The sequence below is a fragment of the Aedes aegypti genome, chromosome 3 (assembly GCF_002204515.2).
Source record: "Aedes aegypti strain LVP_AGWG chromosome 3, AaegL5.0 Primary Assembly, whole genome shotgun sequence".
NCBI lineage: Eukaryota > Metazoa > Arthropoda > Insecta > Diptera > Culicidae > Aedes > Aedes aegypti.
Genome location: NC_035109.1, coordinates 28,835,602 through 28,851,545, shown reverse-complemented (window position 1 = coordinate 28,851,545; position 15,944 = coordinate 28,835,602). Strand labels below are relative to the sequence as shown.

Here is a 15,944-nt window from a genome sequence, read left to right as displayed (position 1 = left end):
ACTTTGATGAGATACTAGAATTAAAAAAGCTGGAATAAACAAAATGTTTCTGAAGGACAACCCTATGACAACATAGGGAAAAAACTCTACATCGGTCAATTTAAGAGCTACAAAAAATCATGTTTTGGCAAAGTTGCTTAAAATTGAATGCCCTATTACTTTCAATATAGAAATCTTGGTAGAATTCATGCTGTCATTCAGGGCAGAAGTCCAGATACAACGTGCGAAGCCGATCTTCGAAGTTCGATTTTCTGCACCGTTGAAAATTTTGGTCAGTAGGCCAACCGCTATCTTTGTTCAAGCCAAGAAATTCGAAATTTTGCTACCAGGTGCTGGTAGTGAACATGAATCTTGTTTTGCGGATATCACTGGAGTCTGGCCACTTGAAATGATGTCGTATTCTGGAAATTGCTCTGTAGCTCCAGGGCTATCATTATTTGTGCCAAAAGATTCGAGATTTTACCAACAGGCGGCGAATGAAAAATTTGTTTTGCAAATATCTCCGTATCCTGACTACTTAGAAATGTACTGTCTTTGGCAACTCTATCTTAAAGTTGAGAATTTTACCAACAGGTGGTACTAGTGAACATGAAACTTTTATTTCAAGGATACAGTGAGAGGCAAAATAAAGTGCCCACCTTACCAGTTTTCGAATTTCTCTCATTGATTTGGTTCAAATTAAAGTTAACACACCTAAATCTTTTGTGATATTTTATTTTTGATGTTCTTTTAAAGTTGGTCTGGGGGTGTTTTTCATGGAGTGGAGTAGAAAACCTCGTGAAAATCGACGGAATAATGATGGCAGATTCCTACATTAACATCTTGCTGGAAAATCTGGAGGTTTCGCTGATCCAGACGGGCCTTGAAGAGAAATTCATATTTCTCTAGAACAACGACCCGAAGCATACTGGAAAGAAGACCAAGTCTTTTTTCCGGTCTTGTCGGATTAAACCGCTGGAATGGCCTCCACAAAGCCCAGACCTCAACCCCATCGAGAATTTGTGGGCGATTCTCGATGCCAGGGTTGAAAAAACTGGTGTTACCAACAAAAATAATTATTTTGAAGCCTTGGAGCGCGCCTGGGAAGAACTAGATCCACAACACCTACAAAACCTGGTGAAAAGCATGCCGAAGAGCCTCCAGCAAGTCCTTAAGGCCAAAGGAGGACACATTAACTATTAAATTGCTTTTTATTTTTCTTAAATCATCTTTTCTGGGGCCAAGAAGGAAGTGGGCACTTATTTTTGTCACTACTTTTTTTTCAATACAAATTGATTTTCTTTTTCTTTAAGTAAAATTCTTTTTTTTATCAAAATTTCGTAAGTGCAACTTTAAAAGAACATCAAAAATAAAATATCACAAAAGATTTAGGTGTGTTAACTTTAATTTGAACCAAATCAATGAGAGAAATTCGAAAACTGGTAAGGTGGGCACTTTATTTTGCCTCTCACTGTATCTCGTGATCCTGACCACTTAGAAAAATGGCGTCTTCGTAAAAATGGTTCATTCTTGATTCAATAGGTTCGTGAATTTTGTTAATAAATCATACTCACTTGCGCCGTCTGTGGGGCAACATATTAAATTAAATGGCTCGAACAACAATAATCCTAGACTTACTGAACAAGTTTGCCGAAGGCTTAATTGTTATGAATAATCAGGAACCTAATATATTTGCAAAATAAAAGATTTCTTCTCAGTGCGCATCGTATCTTCGTGCTGTGCATACACGAATTCTCTCTGCTCTTGGAAGTTTTCTTAAAAACTACTTAAAGCAAATAAACAGTACTTTTCAGTGCTACACAAACAGTACTTTTCAGTGCTAAAATTAAAAACGGAACTTTTCAGTGCTACTTAAACAGTACTTTTCAGTACTATTTTTTCTACTATTGATCCCTTTACGATCCTTGTTTGGACCCGTGCCTTCGATTTTTCGTTGGACCCGTTGGCGAAAGCTAGCGGTGGTAATCCTTCTTGGACACCGTCTAGGGGAAAAACCTCTCGAAGGTCACGTCTTTCTCGTTTATTAACTAAACATGGTATCAACAACTAACAAAAGGAAGGGTGAATCTCTGAATTCACTACTTCCTTCCAAAAAAGTGGGTTTTAAAACTGTCACTACACGTGGCAAGAATGGAAGAAAGGACACTTCCCCGGAATGCGAAGTTTCTTCCAAGGGTGAAATGAATAATTGTATCGAAATGAGCAATCAGTTCGATGCTCTTGACAAATTTTCCGAACACCAAATCGAAGCAGCCTCTAGCCCAGGCTCTTTGATTCAAGTGAGGAAACAAAGAGTGCCACCTATCGTGGTCAGTTGTTCCGAATTTGGGGGATTTAGGCAGGAGATCTTGAACTCCATTAGGTGAATCAAGATTTCCTTCAAAATCGCAAAGAAAGAAGACTGTCGCGTTTTGCCGGAAACTATTAAAGATCGTGAACTTCTTCTCAGATATCTTGAAGAGAAGAAGCACAAGTTTTTTACTTATGACGACAAAACTGAACGTTTATTCAAAGTTGTCTTGAAAGGTCTCTCAAGTGACTATAAGTCACCTGAAGAGATCAAAAATGGAATAAATGATTTACTTGGATTTTCCCCAGTCCAAGTAATTATTATGAAAAAGAGAACCCAATCTGGCATTGTTCGGAAAGGACTTTCTCAAGAATATTATTTAGTTCACTTTAACAAAAAAGAACTAAATAATATTAAAGCTTTAGAAAAAGCTAAACTTATGTTTGATGTCCGTGTGACGTGTAAACATTTCCAGAAACCTGGAGGAAATTACCAGAACCCCACTCAGTGCCGTCGATGCCAAAAGTGGGGTCATGGTACAAAAAAAAGTCCTGTGAAAGAAGATAAGGTAAAAAGGTGTAATACGCCCCCCCTTAAGGAAAAACTGCTCTATCGCAGTAGCAAATGCATCACTCCTAAAGTTTTTTACGTCAAGGTGTTGCTTATACAGTTGGTCATGCTCTGCAAGCAACTTTCTCTTTCCAGGTTGCTTCTAAAAAGTGTACAAGATATTTTTTTGTAAACCGTCCCAATGTTTACATTTCAAAACAACCCGGGCAATATGCCCCTCCCATAGAAAAAAGGTCCACAGCGTTGTAGAAATGTTTCTAAGGAGAATTCCACCACTTGCTTAGCTTAAAGGGGTCCATTAGCGGTCGTCTTCCGGTAAAAGTTTTTGTAATAAGTACAATAGTAAAGGAAGGGCTTCATTTACGGCAAGGCTTGCTTATCGGACGCATAATGTTACGCCAAAAACCTGATTTTCGATATTTTTAGAATTTGTATTGATTGTTTATACTTCTCAAAGAACATATATGCGCAACATCATTTTTTCGCGAATAGTTAAGAAATGTAATCATATTTACGTGTATAAGAAGCCTCAATCCCGTGAAAATTCAGAGGGGCGTATTGCCCCGTTGGGGCGTATTACACCGAGTTACCCTACTAGAAAGTTTGAATGCGCCAATTGCAAGGGCCCTCACAAAGCTAACTTTTGGAAATGCTTTCACGCATAAGAGTCGTTGAGGCTCGTGCCAAGCAGATGAAGGATAATATCCGTTACGATAACGGTCGTTTCCGGAATTTGCCTGGTAGAGTATCGAACAATGCTCATTTTTCAGTTAACGATCGCTTGATTAGGAATCATACCCACCAGGAATATCATAATCATGCTCATTCACAAGCCGTTTGAATCTTTCAATTTCGAATGTATCTACCCACGGTAAATCCTTTGCCGATATCGTAGCAGGTAATTTGAACTCTTCCCCTATTCGTTCCATGAGTACCCATTCTACTTGTTTCAAATCAAATGGAAAAAAAACCCTACCACCACAGGTAACTCCTACCCCGCTTCTTCGTCTACCGAAAATTCCAATGGGATATCATCAGATTTGTCTGCCTCTGATTTTAATTTTCTAACTGAACAATTGAATCTAATGATTGATGCAATGTTCAAAGCCACCACTATGACTGAAGCAGTTCAAGTAGGTGTAAAATTGACAAATCAAATTGTTATTGGATTAAGTTTTTCTAATGGATCCAAATAATAATTTGAATATTTTAAATTGGAATGCTCGTTCCCTGAATGGTAAAGAGGACGAGCTGTTTAATTTTCTTACAGCTAATAACGTGCATATAGCAGTTATTACCGAAACTTATTTAAAACCTGGATCCAAACTAAAAAAAGATCCTAACTTTTTTGTTTATCGTAATGATCGACTTGATGGGGCATGTGGGGGAGTTGCAATCATCATTCATAGGCGTATAAAACATCAATTGTTTTCGTCATTTGAAACTAAAGATTTTGAAACTTTAGGTGTTTCTGTTGAAACACAGTTTGGTATACATACTTTCATAGCTGCCTATTTGCCTTTTCAATGCTCTGGGCAGCAAGTTAATTTGCTCCAAACTGACTTGCGTAAATTGACTCGCAATAAGTCAAATTTTTTTGTCATTGGTGACTTTAATGCCAAACATCGGTCATGTAATAATTCTCAAAGTAATTCCAACGGCAGAATTTTATTTGATGAGTGCTCTTCAGGATATTTCTCAATTCAATACCCTGATAGCCCTACATGTTTTTCCTCTTCAAGAAATCCATCTACGATTGACTTGGTCTTAACCGACTCTAGTCATCTTTGTAGCCAATTAGTTACTCATGGTGATTTTGATTCTGATCATGTCCCTGTTACATTTCAAATATCCCAAGAAGCGATTCTAAATCCTATTAGCTCCACTTTCAATTATTTACAAGCCGACTGGAATATATATAAAACGTATGTTGACTCTAATCTTGATGTTAATATTTCTTTAGAAACTAAAATTGATATTGACAATGCTCTTGAAACTTTAACAAATTCCATTGTTGAAGCCAGGAACATTGCAATTCCAAAATGTGAAGTAAAATTTGAATCCGTGATTATAGACGATGATCTTAAACTCTTGATCCGTCTTAAAAACGTGAGGAGAAGGCAATTTCAGCGCACTCGTGATCCTGCTATGAAAATTATATGGCAGGATTTGCAGAAAGAAATCAAGAAACGTTTTGCTCAATTAAGAAACAAAAAATTTGAAAATAAGATTTCTCAATTGGACCCTGGCTCTAAGCCCTTTTGGAAATTATCTAAAATCTTGAAAAAACCTCAGAAGCCAATACCGGCATTGAAAGAGGAAAACAAATTATTACTAATTGCGAAAAAGCTCAAAAACTTGCTATGCAGTTTGAAAGTGCGCACAATTTTAATTTAGGACTTACTAGTCCAATTGAAAATCAAGTTACTCAGGTCTTCGAAAATATTCTCAATCAAGAGAACGTTTTCGAAAATGCCTGTGAGACTGATCTGGAAGAAGTGAGAACTATTATTTAAAAAAATCAAAAATATGAAAGCTCCTGGCGATGATGGAATTTTCTACATCCTCATCAAGAAACTTCCAGAAAGTAGCTTATCATTTTTAGTTGATATATTTAACAAATGTTTTCAATTAGCATATTTTCCTGACAAATGGAAAAATGCTAAGGTTGTTCCAATTTTAAAACCAGACAAAAATCCTGCAGAAGCTTCTAGCTATCGTCCAATCAGTTTGCTTTCCTCCATCAGTAAACTTTTTGAAAAGGTTATTTTGAACAGAATGATGGCCCACATCAACGAGAATTCAATTTTTGCCAATGAACAGTTCGGATTCCGCCATGAACATTCGACCACTCATCAACTTTTACGTGTAATAAATTTGATCCGTGCCAACAAATCTGAAGGCTATTCTACTGGTCTTGCTCTTCTAGACATAGAAAAAGCATTCGACAGTGTTTGGCATGAAGGTTTGATTGTAAAATTAAAAAACTTTAATTTTCCAACATACATTGTTAGAATAATTCAAAGCTATCTGTCAAATCGTACACTTCAGGTTAATTATCAGAACTCCAGATCTGAAAGACTTCCTGTAAGAGATGGTGTTCCTCAAGGCAGCATTTTGGGACCAATGTTATACAATATTTTCACATCTGACTTACCTGTGTTATCTCAGGGATGTCAAAAATCTTTGTTTGTGGATGACACAGGCCTCTCCGCCAAAGGACGAAGCCTGCGTGTCATCTGTAGTCGATTGCAAAGAAGTTTGGATATTTTTTCTTCATACTTGCAAAAATGGAAGATTTCTCCTAATGCTTCCAAAACTCAACTAATAATATTCCCACATAAACCAAAAGCTCTTTATTTGAAACCTTCAAGTAGACATGTTGTTACGATGAGAGGGGTTCCAATAAATTGGTCAGATGAAGTTAAGTATTTAGGGCTCATGCTAGATAAGAATTTAACTTTCAAAAATCACATTGAGGGCATTCAAGCCAAATGTAATAAATATGTAAAATGTTTCTATCCCCTTATTAATAGAAAATCAAAACTTTGTCTTAAGAACAAGCTTTTTCTTGAAAGGGAGAGTTGTCGTAGATCGCAAACAAGTAATAAGACTTGTTATCAGCTTGGTGGTCAAACAACGAATGAATACATTTATTTTCTACGGCTATATTTATACTAAATTGATGACAGCTCTGTGATGGTTTCTCGCCTACTCGATAGTGCTCCTCCAGTCTAGCCTACTTGATTAATCTTCAACATTTTTGATATTCAAACAAATTTTCAGGCCAGCCATGTTGTATGCTGTACCAATATGGACTAGCTGCTGTAATACCAGGAAGAAAGCTCTGCAGAGAATTCAAAATAAAATTTTGAAAATGATTCTGAGGCTTCCTCCCTGGTATAGTACCAATGAGTTACATAGAATATCCAATGTTGAAACATTGGAACAAATGTCAAATAAAATAATCAATAATTTCAGGCAAAAATCGTTACAATCTTTTATTGCCACGATTAATGCGTTATTTGTTTAGGTTAAGTTAGGATAAGTATATTCAAAGCGTTTTTTTTTCTCTTATAAGCAGGTGAAATCAACTCACCTGTAAAAAATCTGAACTGCTACGGCAAATGAAATGTAATATGTTATTAACAAAATGGTAATAAAATTTTAGATTTGTTTTACCAAATTAGGATGATAGTGTTGTCTAATAACACAGAACACCTAGATATAAGAAGTAATGAATGTAATGTTTGAATGATACTAATAAAGAAATTAAAAAAAAAAAAAAAAAAAAAATTCTCGCTTTAGCTACATTTAGGAAAAATCTCGAACCTCTTGGCTAGAATAAACATTTTTTTCCGAAGACGCCATCCTTCTAAGGATTCTGAGATAACTGCAAACATGCACACTAGTACTTTGATGGTACACTAGTATTGCCTGGTGGCGGAATTTCACTTGAGCAGTGTTACCAGGTACGACAAAATTTTGAACCTGAAACAAAATTAAACTGGACTACAGTTTAAGAGTATTTCTGTGTTGCTGAGCATTCTTTCTAGCTATTCCGCTCAAGTTTTATGATCTTTATTTTTCTTATTTTTTTACGATTGTACTAATCTTTTCGTAATTCTTCTTAAACAGTGTTGCCAGTCACACTGCCTTCAACGCTGGTGAACATTCGGTATCGTTATCTTTATGATTTGGTCTCTGCATTAAGGACATTATAAATGGAAGCCACGTAGACTACTGCATTAGTATTTGTTTAACAACCACTTTTTCCAAACAGTGATAATGTTTGTGAGGGATGAAGCATCTCATTAACACAATTGTAAATTCAAACTGTCGCTTCAAGAAAGCCACCAATACTACGAAACAACACGATAGCAAGCAGTCGCCTTCGTAAATGTTTACATTTTGTAGGAGTGAAATTGGAAGTGAAAATTTTTAAGCACTTCCTCGCGATTTTAAGCTTTAAACAGTGCATTTAACTGGAGTTATGGAAAATCAATAAAAAAACGATTCAAGTGATTATATTTTTATCGATGAATCTTTTGTGAAAAAGTGTGAAAATGCCATATAAAAATATGTACGGCTAGTGATGGGAAGAAGAATAAAACTAGAAGTTGGAAGAAACATATTTTAGCATAGTGATAAAAATGCACGAATTTAGTGTTTCTAATTTAATTAGGTGAAAAACGGTGCTTCAACAGATACATTGTATATGCACGAGCCAGCTGTAGTAGTTTTATGCCGCAACCAGGTAGGTTAGCAGAATTTAATTCGCATAATTTGTTTGCATTCAATCACCCTTGTCAGTTGCGTGGCAAAGGGGGTGAAAGTGGGAAGAGGTGCGGAAAGTGCCATATCAGACGCCATATTTGGCTCCGCTTTATAATGTCCTTAACACTCCCATATAATTAACTCTTTTGATTCAAATCGAGTGATGTTGCCATCTATTATTAAAATATGATTACTTGAATGGCTATTTTGGAAATTTCTCAATCCATGCTTCAACTTTGCGAATATCTAGGATCAGTTTTTTCACATCTAGGCGTTGCATTTCTGAAAAACCCTGATAATGATAACCCCCGATAAGGGTCGTAAAAATAACTTCCGTACAGAAAGAGATAACGAGTTCCTTCGCTCATCTAATTACGCATTATCAATGCTGTAAAAATGGTTTATTGACTAAAACTACTAACACTTTTTGCAAAAAATAAAATACTAAAATCACTAGAGAGGCGAGAAAATACCTTTAAACTCTAATATGTTACTTATCTTGACAGATAGGCCTATTTCGCCTGCGACTTACAGACTTCTCCAGTGTCGATTGCTCGACTTGAAGAAAACATAGCATAGATCTATTATTTATACACCCCAACCTCTTTTTACGACCGTAATCGGGGGTCGAAAAAAAAATCAGGATTATAATAATGTTTTCGAAAAATGCAACGTCTAGATGTGAAAATACTGATTCGCGATATTCGGCAAAGTTGAAGCATGGGTTGAGAACTTTCCAAACTGGCCGCTCAAGTTTTCATATTTTGGTAATAGATGGCAACACTGCTCGATTGTTATCAAAAGAGCCAATTTTATGGGGGTGTGATGTGCAAATACCATCAAAAATTAAGGATAACGATACCGAATGTTCACCAAAGTTGAAGGACGTAGCTGGCAACACTGCTTAAGTGAAATTGCGCCACCAGGCAGTACAAGTGTGCATGCAACTTTTGTTTTGCGGATATCTCAGGATCCTGACCACTTAGAAAGATGGCGTCTTTGACAAAGTTGTTCAGTTGCTCAAGGACTATCATTATTCTAGCCAAGAGATTCAAGATTTTGCCACCAGGCGGCGCTAGTGAGCATCCAAATTTTGTTTAGCGGTTATCTCAGGATCCTGGCCACATATAGAGATGGCGTCTTCGGCAAAGTTACTGATTAGCTCAAGGACTACCATTATAAAAGCTATGAGATTCGGGATTTTGCCACCAGGCGGCGCTTGTGCGCATAAAACTTTAGTTTTGCAGATAGCTCAGGATCCTGACCACTTAGAAAGATGGCGTCTTCGGCAAAGTTGTTCAATGCTCACTAGCGCCACCTGGTGGCAAAATTTTGAATCTCATCCCTTTATAATGATAGTCCTTGAACTAATGAGCAACTTTGCCGAAGACGCCATCTTTCTAAGTGGTCAGGATTCTGAGATATCCGCAAAACAAAATTTCGATGCTCACTAGCGCCACCTAGTGGCAGAATTCCGCAATTCCATGACCACCATATGTTAGCCCTTGAACTACTGAACATTTTGAATTCTATTTTGAATACTTTTTAAGATATAGATCATTTATAAAAACGGTCGTTAATCTGAATTTCGGTCGTAAAAAAGTGGTCGTAAAACGAACCGTCGGTAAAAAAAACGGTCGTAAAAAGAGGTTGGAGTGTATGTACGTACTTGTTTTATCCAATCTGTGCCTTCATTTTGACTAAGTTGCCAATCTTCTTATAGGCTTATGGCCTCTTTAGCAGGAATATTAGGGAATAAAGAATTGACATCAAAAGAAACCAAATCTTCATCATCGGCTATTTTTAGATTTTCAATTACTTCTGTAAAATGTTTGTAATTTTTAACTGTTTTACTATGAAACTTTTTTGGAAGATTTTAAAATTCTGGACTGAATACTTTGCAATCTTGTGGGTGAGTGATCCAATAGCTGAAACAATATCACGCATTTCATGACCAGGTTTATGACCTTTAGGAAGTCCTTTAATTTTTGGTTATGAAAGGGGAATATTCTTTCAGAGAGTTTACAACATTACCCAAAACCGGTTTTGCTTCCTTTAACGCTTTGTCAACACGCCCTACCATTTCTAGAAGAAGATTTGTTCGTTGTATACGGTAAGGTCCATGTTGAATTTTATTCTGCAATATTTCTTCGTATTGGTTGTCAAAGTTAGTTAAAATTAAATGGCTGAGGCATGTATACCATGATTTCTAAGAATAAGAAAGTTTGTTTTACCATTTCTATGAAACTAAAGACCATCATTATCTTAAATAACTTCAAAAAAGGGCTCAACTAATACAAACAACTTTGCAGAGTGCAGTTTTCTTCTAATGTTTCATTCTAAAGTACTAAATGCTGGTTGTCAAAAATGTCCAGAATTTTATTTTGGTGGTTCAATGCAAACCAGCGAAATAAATCAATCAATATTGCTATGAAGATTTTTGAGTAAGCATTAAAAATTCAAAATAATCCCTAAAATTCTTAACAAAGCACTTAAAATTTAAGATGTTATAAGGAAGAAAAAAAAACAGCACCGAATAATATCAAAAGGTTCCTAAAAAAATGTAAAATCTATTGATTTCTTTAAGATTGAAGTGCATTTTTTTATTTTTCTTTGTAAAACTTTCAATATTGTAGTGTTTGAAGATTGGTCTCAGAAAAAATGCGACACTTTGTTTTGGGTGTAATTTTTTATCGCGTGGGTAAAAATTAATGAAATTTTGGGTTATACTAGTTTAAAGTGTTATGTTTATGTGTGCAATCTGTCAAGTAGTTTTCAAGATTCATTCGAAACAAGAAGAGCTACGCCTGCAAATCTTGAGCGCGTTGATCAATAATCCTGGTCAAGCACACAGATGGATCGGCAAAAGACTTGGAATCGACCATTCCACCATGTCCCAGGAGACAAAGACCATCGAGCGGCGCGCTGGAAGCAACCGAAAACCGAAAACCAGAGAAGACGCGAAAGATAAGGCAGTAATTTAATAATAACGACGTGGCCAAAAAGGTCAATTTGTCGAAGCAGACCATGAAGCGGGCTGGGCTACGTGTTTTTAAGGTCAGAAAAGTGCCAAACCATACTGACAAGCAAAACACGGTGGCCAAATTGCATGCGCGGAAGCTGTATCGTGAGTGGCTGGCCAAGTCAGGCTGTTTCGTCTTGGACGACGAGACATACACCAAACAAATTCCTAGCCTCAAGTTTTTTGTCGGTACGTCCTGCATGATGGTTCCGGATGGGAAAGATGTACAAATTCGCGAAGAAGTATCTGTTGTGGCAGGCGATCTGCGAGTGCGGATGGTACAGCAAGCCGATCGTTACAACCGGCACCATAAACGGGCTGATTTATCGAGAAGAAGTGCTTGCTCTGGCCGGATCTCGCTTCGTGCCATTACGCCAAGCCTGTAATGGATTGGTACGAAGTGAAGGGCGTTAATGTGGTCCCGAAGGAGGCAAACCCGTCAAATACACCAGAACTTTGTTCGATTGAAAAGTTCTGGACAAAAATGAAGAAGACGTTGAAGAAAAGCGGAAAAACAAAACCGATGAAGCTTTGAAGAAAAACTGGGAGAAATTGTATAAGAAAGATGGACAAAGCCTAGCCTAAGATCTAATGGACAGTGTTAAAAAAAATGAACGAGAATTCAACTTGGAGGAGGAAATTCAATAGATGAGTTATGCCAAATCAAAGCTAATATATAGTTATTTCTCAGGTAACATTGGTAGCTGAATAACAGTTTATTCAGCTGAAAAGAAGCTGCATAATCTACATTTTAACTGAACAAGCTGTTGTTCAGCTACCAATGTTACATGGGTTAATCTCCGAAAATTTGAAAATTACCCAATTTTAAATGAATTTTTGTTGATAATTTTTGTATGGCTCATTTTTCCGAGTGCAGTTTTTCATGAGTTTTTTCTTGGAAAAAATTCAACTCTTAAGGTGAAGATCAATCGAAGCCAAACTTTAAATTTTCAAGAGCACAAATCTGGAGAACCGAACACCCGTTTGAGTTGAAAACCTAATTGATTGGTTATCACCAGCTAGTGACCAATCGATTGAGTTTTCAGCTTAAACGGATGTTCATCTTCACCTTAAGCTGAAACTGAACTGAAAACTAGCATGTTTTCAAATTGTTTTCTGTTTTCCGAGATATTTCCGGTATTTTTTTTTCAAAGCTGTTTTGCAACTTTTGATAGCTAATTTATACTCAATTACTGCTTGTTTGGCATAATTTATTTCTGTTATAAGGTTTTGCCGTTTTGAAGCTTACATGTACACGACGAAATACGCGCCAAATGTACAAATTGAAATTGAAACTGCGAAAACAAACCTCGTTGGAGATGGAACTTACGACTCCCTTTTCGCTATATAGGCGTAAAACCTATAAGCTGCCTGTTGAATTGCTGATTCCGAATCAGTGGAGTAGCAGACCTCCTACTTTTTAAAATAAGCTTGTTGTTACAAGGAATCTAAATGTCTAATGCGATGAAACCTGTTCACAGTTACAAAAAATGATTTTGAAACTTATAAGTAGAAGCAATAATTTGATACGCTAGAGTACCGATGCATGGTCAAAAACAAAACAATATCTTTTAACCAGCTTAGTGGCCGAACCTGATTGAGGGGCGCGCTTTTGTTAGTTTAATGGTGACAAACTGTTTTCTCCAAAAGGTATAAATAGCGATATCTTTATCTAAAGAGGCTTTATGCAAAATGGTAAAGAATGATAATTGTATTAAAAACGATCACTTCATAATTTCTCAATAGCAGTGGAGTAGAGCGGCATGCACTAAACAAAGGGCACGGGTATACCACAAAAGATCAAAGAAAACTGGTCGTAGTGGTTCATCCTGAACAGAAACAGAAAAAAAGATAAACCTGCTACCTCCGGTAAAGAATCACCAACAAAAAGGCATTCAATTCAATTCAAATCATTTTTTTTTTTTTTTCAAAGATACATTCACAAGCATTTAGAAAGCTTATTAGTGAAGCTATGAGAAAACAAGCATAACTCTTCTCCTACATTGCATCACCACTGCAGCTTCTTTGCTCAACATATCTAAAAATAATTTCACATTCTCTTGTTTTATTTTCACTTGGTAAATTTATCAGTTTTCATTTTTCCAAGAAGATGTTGGTCTGGAAGACATTTAAGCCTGGTTTTGCTTAGCACTGCTAAAATTCTTCGCCACAGTCAGAACCAGAATAATCAACATTTCCATACACATTCTTCTGCAACAGCATCTACGACCCGTGAATACGTAATGACAACTGTAGACCGGAAGAAAATTTGCGTAATACTTCCGCATGCATGAAGACACTTTGTTTTTCTCGGATGCCTTTGGAGTTCTCATTTACCTGCATTAACATACGGGCCGCAGCACAGCGGTCACACTCCATACAAATGTTGGTCAAAAGTACAAATGTCACTAAAATCGTTCAAAAATCTCTCATTGATGAAATATGAGTTTTAGAATCAATTTGAAAGAAATGATTTTATATCATGCATCTAATACTATGGAATATTTGTAACAAATTGTAAGGGTAGTAATCATTTCAGACCGTTTCCTTGATGTTGCAAACAAGCTTTGGAAAATTTCAAATTTTGTTAAAGGAGTTCTGTTTTATACACTTGTTGATATTCTCCAAAAATAAACATTGCAAATACGATTCATAACATTTCCATAACGTAGAACATAGTATATTCTCCTGAATAACACCTGTCGAGCTGGATTTGGATGATAACTACAGAAACAGCGGTTTCTAGAGAACAAACAAAAAATCAGAAAAATTCAAAAAGGTTAATTCCGGTTGTAATCATACAGTTCATATGATGTGAAGAATCTTTTGATTTGAAACTCCTGAAATTTGCTATTCAGTACTAAGGAATCAAATAAACTATATTAGTTAGAGAATTTGCTAGATATTTTTAACTTTTGACCAGCTATGGGCCACTGCGCGCTGTAAGAAATTTTCCCTTACCGGCTTGATTACAAGCCGTAACGGTTCCATATTCAACAGAGCCGTCCTTCCTCAGTATCCTCCGGTTACAAACTGCCACATTACGCGCACGCTCGTTTCCCGTGTCAAATCATAAATCTCCCAGAGGGGGAGACCACCTCGCTTTGCCAAACATGAACACCGTATCACAAGTCAAGAATAAGCAAATGCAATAAATTTGATACGCACCTTTCCACCTTCACTGGCTCAATGCGGGTTACGTGAAAATTTCCTAGTCTTAACTTTGCCAGCACATATTCACACAACCACCAACGATTAGGTTTTTACGACCCAAAACTCCACAAATTAAATTCATTCTGTACAGCCATAAACGACTCCAGTGGGAGATTTCACTTTGTTCACCACCATCTGGAAGATTAATTCTCTTCTCCATGCATCGTAGACTTCCATTGTTTTCACCTTAACACAACCACATCACCTTCGAATCAATGCACCCACTCATTTGAAACGATTGCAGCACGTAACAGAAGATTAAATTTCCGTTCCGATTCTTCTACCTCAAACAGCTCGAATTACATCACGTGGAACATTGCGGCAGCGATTCGAATATTCCTGAACTTTTACATGGTAAAAAATTCACATAAATTATCGAGTAGCGTTTTCATCTTCAAATCATCAACCCTCTGGTTGACGTCAAACACAGAATCCGCCACGGTTTTATCGCCCCCCTCATACAACATACGCAACGCTTGTCGTATTCTGTTGACAAGATAAGAGGGCTAATGTTTCCACCTTCGGCTAAATCACTTCAAACACTCGCGGCCAAAATCGCTTTCATCTCGTATCGAATCAGCGTCTACGACGGAAGCGCACCGCAAAACAATAGAGCTTCACTATAGTGCACTCAGGCTTCAAATTTATCCCTATCATTTATCATTATCACGTCTATCTTTTGATACTATCAAATGATACTATCCCTATGGGTAGTGATAGGGATACTATCACTTCTTGAAAAATGATGGATAGAAGATAGTCTATATTATCTCTATCAATTGATAGACGGATGGAGATACTATCAGCATTTTTCCATCACTGATGGATCAAGCATATCTTTATCATCTATCTTTGGGGAAAAAGATCTTATCAGCAAATTTCCATAGCTATCCCTATCTATCCTATCATTGAAACAAACAGCGAAACCAAAATCTTGCGCATAATGGGAAAAAGCTAAAAGAAATAACTCAAAGTATGTTCTCATGGGTATTTTCGGAACGGGCACGACGAGGGGATGACGGAAATCGATGTCCGACGCCATTTTGAAATCCAAGATGGCGGCCTCCGGATTAGTGAAATCATTGCAAACCCATGCAATATGGGTATTTTCGGAACGGGCACGATGAGGGGATGACGGAAATCGATGTCCGGCGCCATTTTGAAATCCAAGATGGCGGCCTCCGGATAAGTAAAATCATTGAAAACCCATGCAATATGGGTATTTTCGGAACGGGCGCGACGAGAAGATGACGAAAATCGATGTCCGACGCCATTTTGAAATCCAAGATGGCGGCCTCCGGATTAGTGAAATCATTGCAAACCCATGCAATATGGGTATTTTCGGAACGGGCACTTTGAGGGGATGACGAAAATCGATGTCCGACGCCATTTTGAAATCCAAGATGGCGGCCTCCGGATTAGTGAAATCATTGGAAACCCATGCAATATGGGTATTTTCGGAACGGGCACGATGAGGGGATGACGAAAATCGATGTCCGGCGCCATTTTGAAATCCAAGATGGCGGCCTCCGGATTAGTGAAATCATTGGAAACCCATGCAATATGGGTATT

The 15,944-nt window shown here is 37.1% G+C and overlaps 1 protein-coding gene across 1 annotated transcript in view; it reads right to left on the bottom strand.

Annotated features, from left to right (window-relative positions):
• The window catches only part of LOC5566410 (vertebrate ancient opsin), a 190,545-nt gene extending 175,548 nt beyond the window's left edge, over window positions 1-14,997 (bottom strand). The window contains exon 1 of the mRNA XM_001650752.3: window positions 14,328-14,997. The gene's annotated coding sequence lies outside the window, so the exon portion shown is untranslated. The remainder of the gene's footprint in view (window positions 1-14,327) is intronic.
• Window positions 14,998-15,944: the final 947 nt, after the last annotated feature.